A 14,024-nucleotide genomic window follows, 5' to 3' on the forward strand; every position below is an offset into this window, starting at 1 on the left:
TCTATGCTCCATGACTCTATGACAATGCCCTGCTGTAACGTGCCCTGGTAGATTGTTAAATACATTGACACACCAGGGAAAAATATCAGAGCTCACAGGATTACTAATCCTTTATTTTGGATGAATTCAGCAGCTATATCTCTGTGCAGATGATTTATTACCAATCCTGCTGAAGTTTACAGATGACTAAAAAAAATTAGATGATTGTTAATTGAGCATTTATTAGAAACAGGCCTTATATTGTTCAGCATTACTTCTGGTTATTTTGGATTTATTTGGGTTTTATTTACGTTTGAAACAACAGGGTATTTTTGCTTCTTAATAGAGACTTCAGTTCTGAAATTGTGGAGAGTTGTGGATAAAGCTCAGACCAGCCTCTCTCCTACTCCTCCTCCACCACCCACACCCCCACTTCACTCACTTTCACAGCTCTACAGTCATTGTCAAGAAGCAAAAAATAGTAAGATTAAACGAGAATTTACCAGTTCGAAGTTTGATCATTATTTTATGAGGAGTAACGTTGAGGGATTACGTGAAGAACCCGCCAGGACGCATGCATATCATTCTTCAAAGCAGCGGTGTGAAATCACAGATAACAGTAATGATTGAACATAGTAAGATTAGAGAAGAGGATACCAGTATGATCAAGGGTGGGAGCGGAGGGCACGTAATCCCTCAACGTTACTCGTCCCGTCATCCTGGGAATTAACCTTGTGAACCTACGTTACACTCCCTCAATAGCAATAATCCTTGTTCTCCATTGCCTTTGTCCTGTTTTCACACCTTACACTTCCTTATCTATACACTTCCTTATCCATGTACTTCCCACTCCCATGACATCAGTCTGAAGAAGGGTCTCGACCCGAAACATCACCCATTCTTCTCTCCAGAGATGCTGCCTGTCCCGCTGAGTTACTCCAGCATTTTGTGTCTATCTTCGATTTAAACCAGTGTCTATAGCAATGTTACAAAATTTTGAGATTTTAAAAATCAAGTCTGTAATTTATCCCATCAGATAAAGCATAAAAATAAGTTTAATTTGACACCTAATTCACTTTCATATCTCAAGTATTTAAAAAGTTATGGCCATTTTCATACTCGGAAATGAGCATCTTGTTCCCTATTGATTTTCTATGGACATAACAAAAAAGTTGTGATCGTGAACAGTCAAAAGCCCAAAACTTTCTTAAAAATTAAGAGAACTGAATGAAATTTTCAGTTATCATAGATTGAAGCATTCTGAAACAAATATAAAATAATCTTACTTGGATGACCTGAAATTAAAGCATATAATTAGTTAGTTACCTAATTGTAGCTAATTTCAGACTTCAATTACTAGATCTAAACATCTATCCATTTCTTAATAAATTATTAACATTTTTAAATAGCCTAAATGTCCAAATAATATTCACAAATAATTCACAATAAAACATGATTTTTAAATCTCATTTACATTAATTTATAGGCCAAATGGAAGGAATTTAGTGTTCAATTGCTGTAAATAAATGCCCATTTAAATCAGCTTTCCAGTGGGTCCCCGTGGAACGCGCTGGTTTAGAACGTTCACATTGCGGTAGATTTGTGCCTCAAATGCCGAGAAAAATACTGCGCGATATAATGGACCCAAATTGAGCTACTCGCAATATTAAACTTTGTATAAAGGGATCTTTAGAAGCCCTTTTTAATGTAAAAATATACAACCTAACTTCTGCTATCTGCTTTATGAGACCCTGCGGTTGCCGTTGGTCGCGGGTTTAGAGATTGATTTTTAAACTACTATAACTATTATACGAGGCCTTTAAACCTAATAATAGCTTTTGCGACGGGGTCTTCCAGCGATTTCCCGTTAATAATTAACTAGGCTGAACATCTTCGATTTGAACAGCTTAGAGAAAATCGCGTTTTAAACCCGCCCCCTCTAAACGGCGCCAAAATCGCGCACACCCGCACCGGCAGATTTTCAAAGACGCTTCAGGTAGGCTTTGCAACATACCTAGTGTCTACAGTTCCTTCCTGCACATAGTTACAGATTAGTTCAGGCTCTATCTTAACGACCCCGCAACCCTACTTCACAGGGCTTCTGCATAGGCATGGTATTTTCCGTTACCACCCAACATGGGCATCCGTGAAAAAAGTAGCTGCTTACTTTTATTAATGTGCTTGGCATCACCGACATACAATAGGCGATGAAGAAGCACGATCATCGCTCTCTCCTCCCCAAGGGAACAGAATGGATATCGCAAGAAATTTCCAAGCTGGAAAGGGTACATAGAAGATTTGCCAGGATATTGCCAGGACTAGAGGGTCCTTGAGCTATAGGGAGGTTGAATAGGCTGGGACTCTGTTCCTTGGAGCGCAGGAGGATGAGGGGTGATCTGACAGGTGTATAAAATCATGAGAGGAATAGATCGGGTAGATGTACAGAGTCTCTTGCCCAGAGTTGATGAATCGAGGACCAGAGGAAATTGGTGAATCAAGGACCAGAGGACAACTATGTGTCGGAAGGTGAAGGGGAAAAGATTTAATAGGAATCCGAGGGGTAACATTTTCACACAAAGGGTGGTGGGTGGATGGAACAAGCTGCCAGAGGATGTACTTGAGGCTGGGACTACCCCAACGTTTAAGAAACAGTTAGACAGGTACATGGATAGGACAGGTTTGGATGGATATGGACCAAACGCGGGCAGGTGGGACTAGTGTAGCTGGGACTTGTTGGCCAGTGTGGGCAAGTTGGGCTGAAGGGCCTGTGTCCACACTGTATCACTATGATTCTAAGCCTGGCAACAGCTGATGGCATCTTCCCCTGAGATGCTACGCTGAAACGTTTATACTGGTTTGGCTACAACGATGACCACCCTATCTATTAGGGCACAGCCGATGTGGAACAGAGCATTTCGGCTCTGAAAACATATGATGATATAACACAGCCTTCTCGGAACAGATAGAGGCACCACCTTCTAATTAATGTTGAAATTTATTGAACAGTACGGTGCGTTTCTGCGCCGGTACCAGTGTATCGCTTAAGTGTTTATGAACATTAACAGGGGATACATGCAGAGCTGTGTTCTTTTTCAAATGTGTACTTACGTGCAAATGCTAATGTGATACAAAATGGAAATGGGTGTCCCTAGGTGAATGAGTGAAATTAATTTACTGCAAGCTCCTTCTGAATATAATCTCCATATATCTCCCTGCATTGTGGCCCCAGAGGCTGGTGATATAGTTAAATGCGTCTTTCTCCGAGAGGAAAAGATGTCAGATGAGGGAAAGCAAACTCAACAGGGCTTGTTTACAAAAAGAGGGATGTAATACTGAGGCTCTATAGTAGGCCCCCCTCAGTCATGACTGACCATGGGTGATGCATCCTGGTCGGATGCAAGCCAGGGCGATGTCATATGGAGGACAGGCTGTTGCCCATGCAGCACGTCCCCCCCTCTCCACGTCGCTGATCGATCCAAAGGAACAGCAGGGCCGTTACAGTTTGGCACCAGCGCCGTCGCAGGAGCTGCCAGAGCGAGGTTATAGACAACGACAAACTGCCTTAGGGGCTCCCACTCCGGATTTTCTTGAGGTTTACTCCTGGAGCCTTTTCCATGACTGGATATGGCCACAAGGCAGTGAAGGTTTTAAATCCGAGTTTTCCCTTCAGACTGCCTTCCCAGGCTGACGAGCCACATCTGTCCGAGACTCGTGGGGGCGGGAGCGTCTACCTCCCCGTGCAGGTCTATAGCACCTACCCACTGCCCATGAGGCTCTATAAGGCGCTGGTGAGACAGGATTTGGAAATATTATGAGCAATTGTGTGGGCACCATATCTGAGGAAGGATGTGCTGGCTCTGGAGAGGTTCCAGAGGAAGTTTACAGGAATGATTACTGGAATGAATAGGATAACCAATGATGAGCATTTGTTGGCACTGGGCCTGTACTCACTGGAGTTTAGAAGAATGAGGGGGGACCTCATTGAAACATACAGAATAGTGAAAGGCTTGGATAGAGTGGATGTGGAGAGGATGTTTCCACTAGTGGGAGAGTCTAGGACTAGAGGTCATAACCTCAGAATTAAAGGACGTTCCTTTAAGAAGGAGATGAGGAGGAATTTCTTTAACCACTGGGTGGGGAATCTGTGGAATTCTTTGCCACAGACGGCTGTGGAGGCCAAGTCAATGGATATTTTTAATGTAGAGATAGATAGATTCTTGATTAGTATGGGTGTCAGGGGTTATGGGGAGAAGGCAGGAGAATGGGGTTAGAAGGGAGAGGTAGATCAGGCATGATTGAATGGTGGAGTAGACTTGATGGGCCAAATGGCCTAATTCTATCTCTTATGACCTTATGATCTTATGTTTTTGTTATAATCCGTAATGAAAGCTGATGCATGGGGTGTCAGTGTCTGAGCTTTCCTGCATCTTTAGCGATCCATTCATGCTGGGCCGTGAACTTCCCATAGGTCCTCCACCACCACCTTAATAACCTTGATAGGTTTAAGGTGAGTGGGGAAAGATTTAATAGGAACCTGAGGGCAAAGAATGGTAAGTGTATGGAATGGGCAACCGTTGGAGGTAGTTGAGGCAAGTACTATCAGAACATTTAAGAAACATTTAGACAGGTGCATGGAGAGGATAGGTTTATAGGGTTCTGGGCCAAAGGCAGGCAGCTGGGACTAGTGTAGATGGGACATGTTGGTCGGCGTGGAAAAGTTGGGCCAAAGGGCCTGTTTTCATATTGTATGACTCTTTGACTCTGGCAAATTGCACAACACATCCCGTGATGGCATCTCATCACGAATGGTTATGAGTGTGCTCAGAGCAGGAAATAATGTTCTTGTATGATCCAACCCTCCAGTAGTGTGGGTCGTCCAGGCACAAGGAACTGCAGATGCAGTCTGAAGAAGGGTCCAGACCCAAAACATTGTCCCGGACCAAAATGTTGCCTATCCATGTCCTCCAGAGATGCTGCCTGACCTGCTGAGTTATTCCAGCACTTTGTGCTTTTTTTTAACTTTTGCACTTTTGTGAGGCAAAGCTGGTCAGAAGCCTTGTTCTTCAAGATGCTGCACCTTGTGTAATAATGAGTGCAAAACAAGTATCATCTGGAGTAGAACTCCGTACTGAGGGAACTCAATGTGTCAGGCAACAACTGCAGACGGCACAGGTGACATTTTGGGTTGTAGCTCTTCTTGATTGTAGTCCTCTTTTCTTACTTTCCCACCCCACTACAGTCAGTTTGAAGAAGGGTCTCGGCCCGAAACATCACCATTCCTTCTCTCCAGAGATGCCCCCTGTCCTGCTGAGTTACTCCAGCTTTTTGTGTCTATTTATTTAGCCTTGTTGGTTGAAGGAAAACTATTGGTCTGGATCTTGTCTACACTTCACCTAGTGACACTGCATTTTGTTGTCTCTGTACTGTACACTGACAATGACAATTTTACTTCGGAGTCACGTGAGTGACTACGTGAAGAACCCCGCCACGACGCATGCGTGTCATATCGCTTTCACGCTTGCGAAACGACAGGCGGGGTGGATCGTTCCCCCGCAGCGGTAAGTTTGAAACCGCGACCTGCAGGTAAGTGATTTACTCTGCAGTAGTTTTTGTCCCCGCGCTGTTTTTACACAGGGGGGGAAGCTGGACAAAATAGTGTCCACAAGTGCTGCGAATAAAGCTGGCTGGGGAGGACCGCGAAGTTGCGGGAGCCAGCAGCAGCTGAAGGCACAAGCCCCGTAAGGGATTAGCTGTGCCGACTTTTGGTCCCGCGCCAGCCAGAACACCACGGCCGGGCGGGAGACTATTCAAATGGGGCCGTCGACTTTTTGGACAAGTCGAAAACGGCAGGAGACGGGGTGGAACGACGTTCCCCCGTAGCGACAATTTTAACCTGGACCTGCAGGTAAGAGCTGCGGTCTTTTTTGTGTTTTTACCATGCTAATTACAGGTGGAGAAACCAACGGGCTGCGACAAAGCTGGTGGGCTAGATGGGATCAGCTGTGCCCGATGTCGCCTCCGCACCGGCCAGATCCACTCCACGGCAGGGCAGTAAGGACAAAGTTGGTGAGGGAGGACCGCGGTGCAGCGGGCAGCCAGCAGCAGCCAGCGGCACTCGGATCACCAATAGTGGGATCAGCTGTGCCCGATGTCACCTCCGCACTGGCCAGATCCACGCAGCCGGGCGGAAAGGCTAGACACAAAAACAAACAAGGTCGTGGACTCAGAGGAGTCCGACTTTGAACAACCGCGGGCGGCCAGCGACCGAGAGCACTGGAACCGGATGGAGCAGTGTGTGGAGCATTTGCTCCAATGTGACAGACTCCGGGAGATGGAGTCAGGTCACTGTGGGCCCTATGATAAACCCACAGCAGTACCTCTTGAAGGGCTGCACAGTGCTTCTACCTCATCAGAGGGGAGCACTGCGGGTCAGTTCTGGGCTGACCTGGAAGAGGGGTCCGCAGAAGGAAAGACAAGTGTGCAAGGGGTGCAGGAACAAGAGAACCTACTGGACTAATAAAATGGACTCCAACAAACACTACAGCCAAAGACAGCACCCCTACGCACCCACCAGCAGAACTGGTGAAAGCTCGAAGGCCCGGTATTCAAAACATGAGTCTTTTTAGGCCATGGCCCAGGCCGGCCTTCTTGGAAGATGCGGGGACCTCCAACGCCAACCAAACAATCCAGACACCAGCGCAACAACAGCAGCGAAGAACCTACAAAAAGAAGTAAACCTGCCACTGGTAACTATGGAGGTAGGTGGGTCTGGTTCCCTACAAAATACAGGGAGCATGGAGGTTGGGGGGAGACTACACTCTTTTCTGAATGCATGGAGCATGTTAACAACCGATACTTACATCTTAAGCAGTATCCAGGGATATACAATAGAGTTTATACACAAGTACAGCCCTCCAGTTCAAAATATACCGAACCGAATGTTCGTGCCTTCTGATAAAGAAAAATCAAAAGCGCAAGCTGAACTGGAGCGGCTTTACATAAAAGGTGTAATTGAGAAAACTCAACACGAACCATTAGAATTCGTGTCCAATATATTTATCAAAAACAAAAAAGATGGTGGTTGTCGCATCACCATAGATCTGACAAAATGGATACCTTTGTTACTGCTAAACAATTAATTTCCAAAGGTTACTTCATGGCCAGCATCGAGTTAAAAGATGCTTACTATTCAGTGCCTATACGAGGTGACCACAGATGTTACTTAAAATTCAACTGGATGGGCAACTCTGGCAGTATAAAGCACTGCCAAATGAGTCATCAGCCCCAGGCTGTTCACAAAAATTTTGAAACCAGCCCTACGTTTCTACGGAAACATAAACACATGGTCATGGCATATTTAGATGACATACTCATTGTGGGCAAAACTTTGGAATTGGCCAAACAAACTGTAACAGCCACAAAACAGTTATTTGAAAAACTGGGATTTATTATCCATCCAGTTAAATCGAAACTAACGCCTTCCACTACTATGGACTATTTGGGGGTTTCACCATTGACTCAGTTCACATGTCGGTGACTCTGCCTAAGGGAAAGACTAGAGATTTAATAGAGGCTTGCATAACCTCATTGACATCAGCAAACCATCCATCAGATTGGTAGCAAAAGTAATTGGCAAATGGTGGCTGCCTTTCCAGCCACACAATTTAGACCTCTACATTACCAAAACTTACAGAGAGCAAAAATACAAGCACTCTAAATTAATGCAGGTCACTTTGACAGACCTATGAAACTACCAATCAAGCTAAAATGGAATAAAATGGTGGATAGATAACATCTGGCTTTGTTCCAATCCAATCATTGTCAGTAACCCTTCCATGGTACTACAAACTGATGCCAGTGCACTTGGGTGGGGAGCCACCAATACCATCACCAGCTGTGGAGGTAGATGGACTGCTCAGGAGGCATCATTATTACTCACACTGGGCATAAACTACCTGGAAATGTTGGGTGCATTCCATGGCCTAAAGTCATATTGTACTGGATCATATCACCAGCATGTTAGACTACAGATAGACAATACCACCGTGGTTACATACATTAACCACATGGGTGGAAACAAATCGACGTCATGTGACAATCTGGCTAATACAATATGGCATGGTGTATCCAGAGAGATATTTGGATATCAGCCACTTACCTACCAGGAAGACTAAATTTAGTGGCAGACACCAGGTCATGCAAATTTAATGAAAACACCGAGTGGATGTTGAATAAAAAAGTATTTGTTGATATTACAGCAAAATATGGAACACCAGATATCGATCTATTCGCATCCAGACTTAACCACCAGTTATCAAATTATGTTTCATGGGAAACAGACCCTGGGGCAGCGGCGACAGATGCATTTTCGCTGCATTGGGGGGGGAAATTGTTTATTTACGCATTCCCTCCTTCCTGCCTCATCAGTCGGGTATTAAGGAAAATACAACAAGACTCTGCATCTGGTATTGGTAGTACACGATTGGCCTACTCAACCATGGTTCCCAGTGGTATTAAACATGGTATTAGAACCATGTATCACCATCCCACATAGACCAGATTTATTGCTACATCCCGTAACAAGGGATAGCCACCCATGCCATAAACATTTGAACTTATTAATTTGTAGAGTTTTTAAAAACACCTCTACTACAACTGGGGCTGACGGACCGAACAGTGAACATGATCTCGGCGGCCCAAAGACAGTCAACCAAAAAACAGTATCTGGTCTATATCAGGAAGTGGGCGATGCAATGCCATAAAAACAACATCACCTACAGAGACATGAACATCCCGTCTGTTCTGGAATATCTGGCAGGCCTCCACTATGATGAGGGGCTCAGTTACAGTGCCATCAACTGCGCCAGAAGTGCCCTATCGACTTACCTATGGCAGGGGACAGAGCGTTACTCTGTTGGGACTCACCCAATGGTAACAAAACTAAGGAGGGGAATTTTTAATACTAATCCCCCAAGAACCAGGTACTCCCAAATATGGGATGTAAGTATTATCCTGAAGATGCTCAGGAATTGGTCTCCAGCAACAGCTCTGTCCCTACACAGACTGACATTAAAAACAGTCATGCTAATGGCATTGGTCACGGCACAGAGGGTACAGTCACTGCATAAACTAAGACTGGACAACATGACTTCCTCAACAGAAAATATTACGTTTCATATCTATGAATTAGTAAGCAGAACAGACAGGGATCAGCAGGCCTCAATATACAATTTAGGTCATACCCAACAGATGACCGTCTGTGTATAGTAAGACATCTGTCGTTATACATGGAGAAAACGAAAATCCTAAGAGGCAATGAGAAGGCACTTTTTGGTCAGCCACAAGCAACCACACAAAAGAGTGACAGTCCAGACCATCTCAAGATGGCTGAAACAGGTGCTAACACAGGCTGGGGTGGATACTAATATTTTTAAATCTCATTCCACCAGGGCTGCAGCTACATCGGCAGCGATACAGTTGGATGTACCAATGGACCAAATCCTCAAGGCAGCAGGATGGTCTGGGGGAAAAAACATTCCAATTATTTTACAATAAACCAGTAATGAAACCTGGAACGTTTGCAGAAACAAATTTAAGTTCTGTAAATTAATTTAAACCCATAAAAAGGGGTTATAAATTTGTGTTAATAAATTTTATGATTTCAATGTCGAATTTATGTCCAAATTATGTTAACACAATTCCTCCTACAGTTATCAAGGCAGACGTGATGCATGGACTCGTTTCCACGGCATGAAATCACAGAGCTTTAAAATTTTCACGTAGTCACTCACGTGACTCCGAAGTAAAATAGTAAGATTAAACGAGAACTTACCAGTTTGAAGTTTGATCTGTATTTTATGAGGAGTTACAATGAGGGATTACGTGCCCTCCGCTCCCACCCTTGATCTTATACTTAACTGGTATCTCTTCTCTAATCTTACTATGTTTAGTCATTACAGTTATCTGTGATTTCACACCGCTGCTTTGAAGAATGACACGCATGCGTCGTGGCGGGGTTCTTCACGTAATCCCTTATCGTAACTCCTCATAAAATACAGATCAAACTTCAAACTGGTAAGTTCTCGTTTAATCTTACTATTAAAGTTGAATCTGAATCTGATCTGAATGAGGTCTTTGCTGTGTGTGTAATCGGTTAGGATCAGGTATTGGCTGAGATTAAAAAAAGCACCTTTATGCCCCTGTCCCACTTATGCCCCTGTCCCACTTATGAAACCTGAACGGAAACCTCTGGAGACTTTGTGCCCCACCCAAGGTTTCCGTGCAGTTCCCGGAGGTTTTTGTCAGTCTCCCTACCTGCTACCTCCGGCAACCACCTGCAACCTCCGGGAACCGCACGGAAACCTTGGGTGGGGCGCAAAGTCTCCAGAGGTTTCCGTTCAGGTTTCCTAAGTCGGACAGGGGCATTACACTGCACAGCCCCCAGACTGAATGTGATGCTGGATCATCCCCATAGATGATTGTTGAATTCTCTGTAATAGAGTGGCTGAACCCATGACTGAATTCAAGAGCCACCTGTGAGCTGAGAGTGATAAATGTTCACAGCTGAATAACATAAATCAGACACGAAAGATTAATGAATGTACTTTCAGTCATTATTTAGAATAACACTTTACAAAAGCAGAAGGAACAAATACATTCATTATCAGGTAAAAAAAACGGAAACTTTGGAAACGCAGCGGAACATAATGGACAGGAGACGGATTTGTTAACCAGAAGGATTTAGGTGCGACTCAAATCCATACCGATATACTGAGTGGGCCTTCAGCCTTCACCGTGAAGCTCTCCTGTTAGAAAGGCTGGCAGGAATGCAAGCACTAATCCAATTCATTGATGCCAGGAGACCGTGGGTGAGAAATGGGAAAAATGCCACCCGGTTGCAACAAGAAACCGTGTCTGAAGAAGGGTTTCGGCCCGAAACGTCGCCTATTTCCTTCGCTCCATAGATGCTGCTGCACCCGCTGAGTTTCCCCAGCAATTTTGTGTACCAACCGTGTTTATAAGACTGGGACTGCAGACGGTTGTTTGGACAACGTAAAGGGAGATTTGTCTGCATGATATACATTTTGTATACATCGCCCTGAGCATATGAGAAAAAAAAGCCCCCAAGTGCTGGAGTAACTCAGTTTCCCGGGAGAACATGGATAGATGCCATTTTGGGTTGGGACCCTTTTTCAGACTGATTGCATGAGGAGGGGGGTGGGGGGGGGGGGGGGTGGGGGCGGATGGGGGAGGGAGCTGGGACAGAGGAGAGGCTGAGGACAAAGCCATCTATTCAAATTCTCCAGAGACGCTGCCTGACCAGATGCCTTACTCCAGCATTTTTGTGACCTTTTGTGTAAAGCAGCATCTGCAGTTACTTGTTTCTATACTTAGCGAAGGTACAACAGGGAGAAGAACAACTGTTATCTGAAATTATTTGAAGGTGCCGTAAAATGCTTCGGGGTATCCTGAGTTTGCAAAAAGTGCTAAAGATTGCAAATCTCTATTGTTTTTCTTTGTCAAATAGATGGCAGTAATTATTCATTGCTAACGACCATTTGAGGCAATTAAAAGTCACTGAAGCCTAAAGAGAGAGGGGAGGGGGAGGGGGATGGGGGAAGCTTTGAAGAGCAGAGGAAACCCTCCATATGGAAAGTGTGAGCTAGGCTTGTGTTTGTGATGGCAACAGTGGTGTAAGGTGATATCCCACTGTACCACGCTCTGACAAAGTGTTAGATTTACAGATGACCAGAATATTCCTGAGCCTGATTAGTTTAACAACATTGCTGGCACTGGCACCAGTGTGAGGATTTCCTTCGACGAAGACTAGAGCCAAAACAAGAATCAGAAAAACGACGCGATCTGAGAAAAAAAAAAGTGGGATGCGAGTCAAAGGATTTGAAAGATTAATACATGTAGGTAGCGAGGAGAAAAGGTGTCCAGGCTTAAGACTGAATCATAAATCATTGCAGCTTTGGCAGTGCGTTCTGCGGGACATTGAATGCCTACATCTTCCCGCCAGCTGTTTCTCCGTGTCAAGATCAGCCAGACCTGTTTCCAGGATCCAATGTGTCCAGTTGACTCGACCGACACCATGGCAGTGTTAGTGCAGAACGAGAAGAATAAATCGACTGGGCTTGTATTCACTGGAATTTAAAAGGATGAGAGGGTATCTTATAGAAACATATAACTTTCTTAAGGGATTGAACAGGCTAGATGCAGGAAAAATGTTCCCCGCGCTGGGGGAGTCCAGAACCAGGGGTCACGGTTTAAGAATAAGGGGTAGGCCATCCAGGACTGAGATGGGGCAAAACGTTTTCACCCAGAAAGTTGTGAGTCTGTGAATTCTCTACCACAGAGGGCAGTGGATGTCAATTCACTGGATGTTTTCAAGAGAGAGTTGTTGTTAGGACAGCTGTAAGGACTAACAGAATCAAGGGATATGGGGAGAAAGCAGGAACGGGGTACTGATTTTGGATGATCAGCCATGATCATATTGAATGGCGGTGCTGGCTCGAAGGGCCAAATGGCCTCCTCCTGCACCTATTGTCTATGTTTCTAAACTGTCAGCTATGACATTACCATCCCCATCTGTTCACTGTCATCTATTTGCTGATTTGCAAGTAGGAAAACAGATGATACGAGCCTTTCCCTGGCAGCGGCTGATGGAAACGAATATCAGCATGCGCATCAACCTGACTTTTATTATAATGACTCTGCTTTTTCCCCTGCCAGCAAGGAGCAGCCCAATGATTGCCGCTTTTTTTGTAATCGTCCATCTCCATTGCCTCTATTTGCTCCCCGCTCATCACAGATGGTGTACGTTCCACCAGCCAATATCCTCCACATTGTAAGCGGAGACGAGTCTTGGGAGGGTATTTGATCATTCCAGCTGGCTCCTCATCCCCTCCTCGCTCCAATCTAAAACGAGAGTCATGGGCACACAGGCTCAGCGGTCAGGAACAGAAATGGGATGTTAGACTTTAGAGCTACAGCGTGGAAACAGGCCCTTCGGCCCACCGAGACCATGCCGACCAGCGATTGCCCCATGCACTAGCACCATCCTACACACTAGGGACAATGTGCAATTTTACCGAAGTCCATTAAATTACAAACCTGCACGTCTTTGGAATGTGGGAAGAAACCGGAGCACCCGGAGAAAACCCACGCGGTCACAGGGAGAATGCACACACTCTGTACAGACAGTACCCGTGGTCAGGATTGAACCCAGGCCCCTGGCGCTGTAAGGCAGCAGGTCTACTGCTGTGCCACTGTGCCACCCTTCTCAAAGATGTGGGGGCTTGCAGGCTACTCCTATGTTATCCCACTTTCTCATCCACTACCTACACTTGGAAACATAAAAAGATAGAAAATAGGTTCAGGAGTAGGCCATTCGGCCCTTTGGCCCCCGTTCCGGCTTTTCCCCATATCCCTTGATTCCCTTAGCCCTAAGAGCTAAATCCAACTCTCACTTGAGAGGTGATTTACAGAGGTCAATTTAACCTACAAATCTGCACGTCTTTGGGAGGAAACCAGAGCATCCGGAGACAACCCATGCAGGTCACGGGGAGAATGTACAAACTCTGTACAGGCAGCACCCGTGGTCAGGGATCGAACCCAGGTCTCTGGCGCTGTAGGGCAGCAACTCTACCACTGCGCCACCCCTCTCATGCAGCATTTAACAGCATTGTCACCGCACATCATTCATACATAAGCTTCTGAAGGCCACACATTATTTACTTTTCAACTCACAGAGAAGAAATCAGCCATGCTCATATTCTCCGGAGTCTTTGCACATCAGTCAACTGCAATAGAAATTCCTGATGCCCGGGATGGACATGAGATTGTCTCTGGTCGCACGGTGAACATCAATAACATCTTGCACTTAGGGAAATGCAGCAAGATGGTGGAGATTAGAACTCTTCCATGTCATGCGGTTGATGAAAATGCATCACGCTGTCTGATCTGGCAGGGAGTCGATCCATCAACAGCGCATTAACAGGAACTCTGCCACTAGCTGACAAAAAGGCTCTGGCATTTCCAAA

Source organism: Amblyraja radiata, chromosome 29 (genome assembly GCF_010909765.2).
Source record: "Amblyraja radiata isolate CabotCenter1 chromosome 29, sAmbRad1.1.pri, whole genome shotgun sequence".
Lineage (NCBI taxonomy): Eukaryota > Metazoa > Chordata > Chondrichthyes > Rajiformes > Rajidae > Amblyraja > Amblyraja radiata.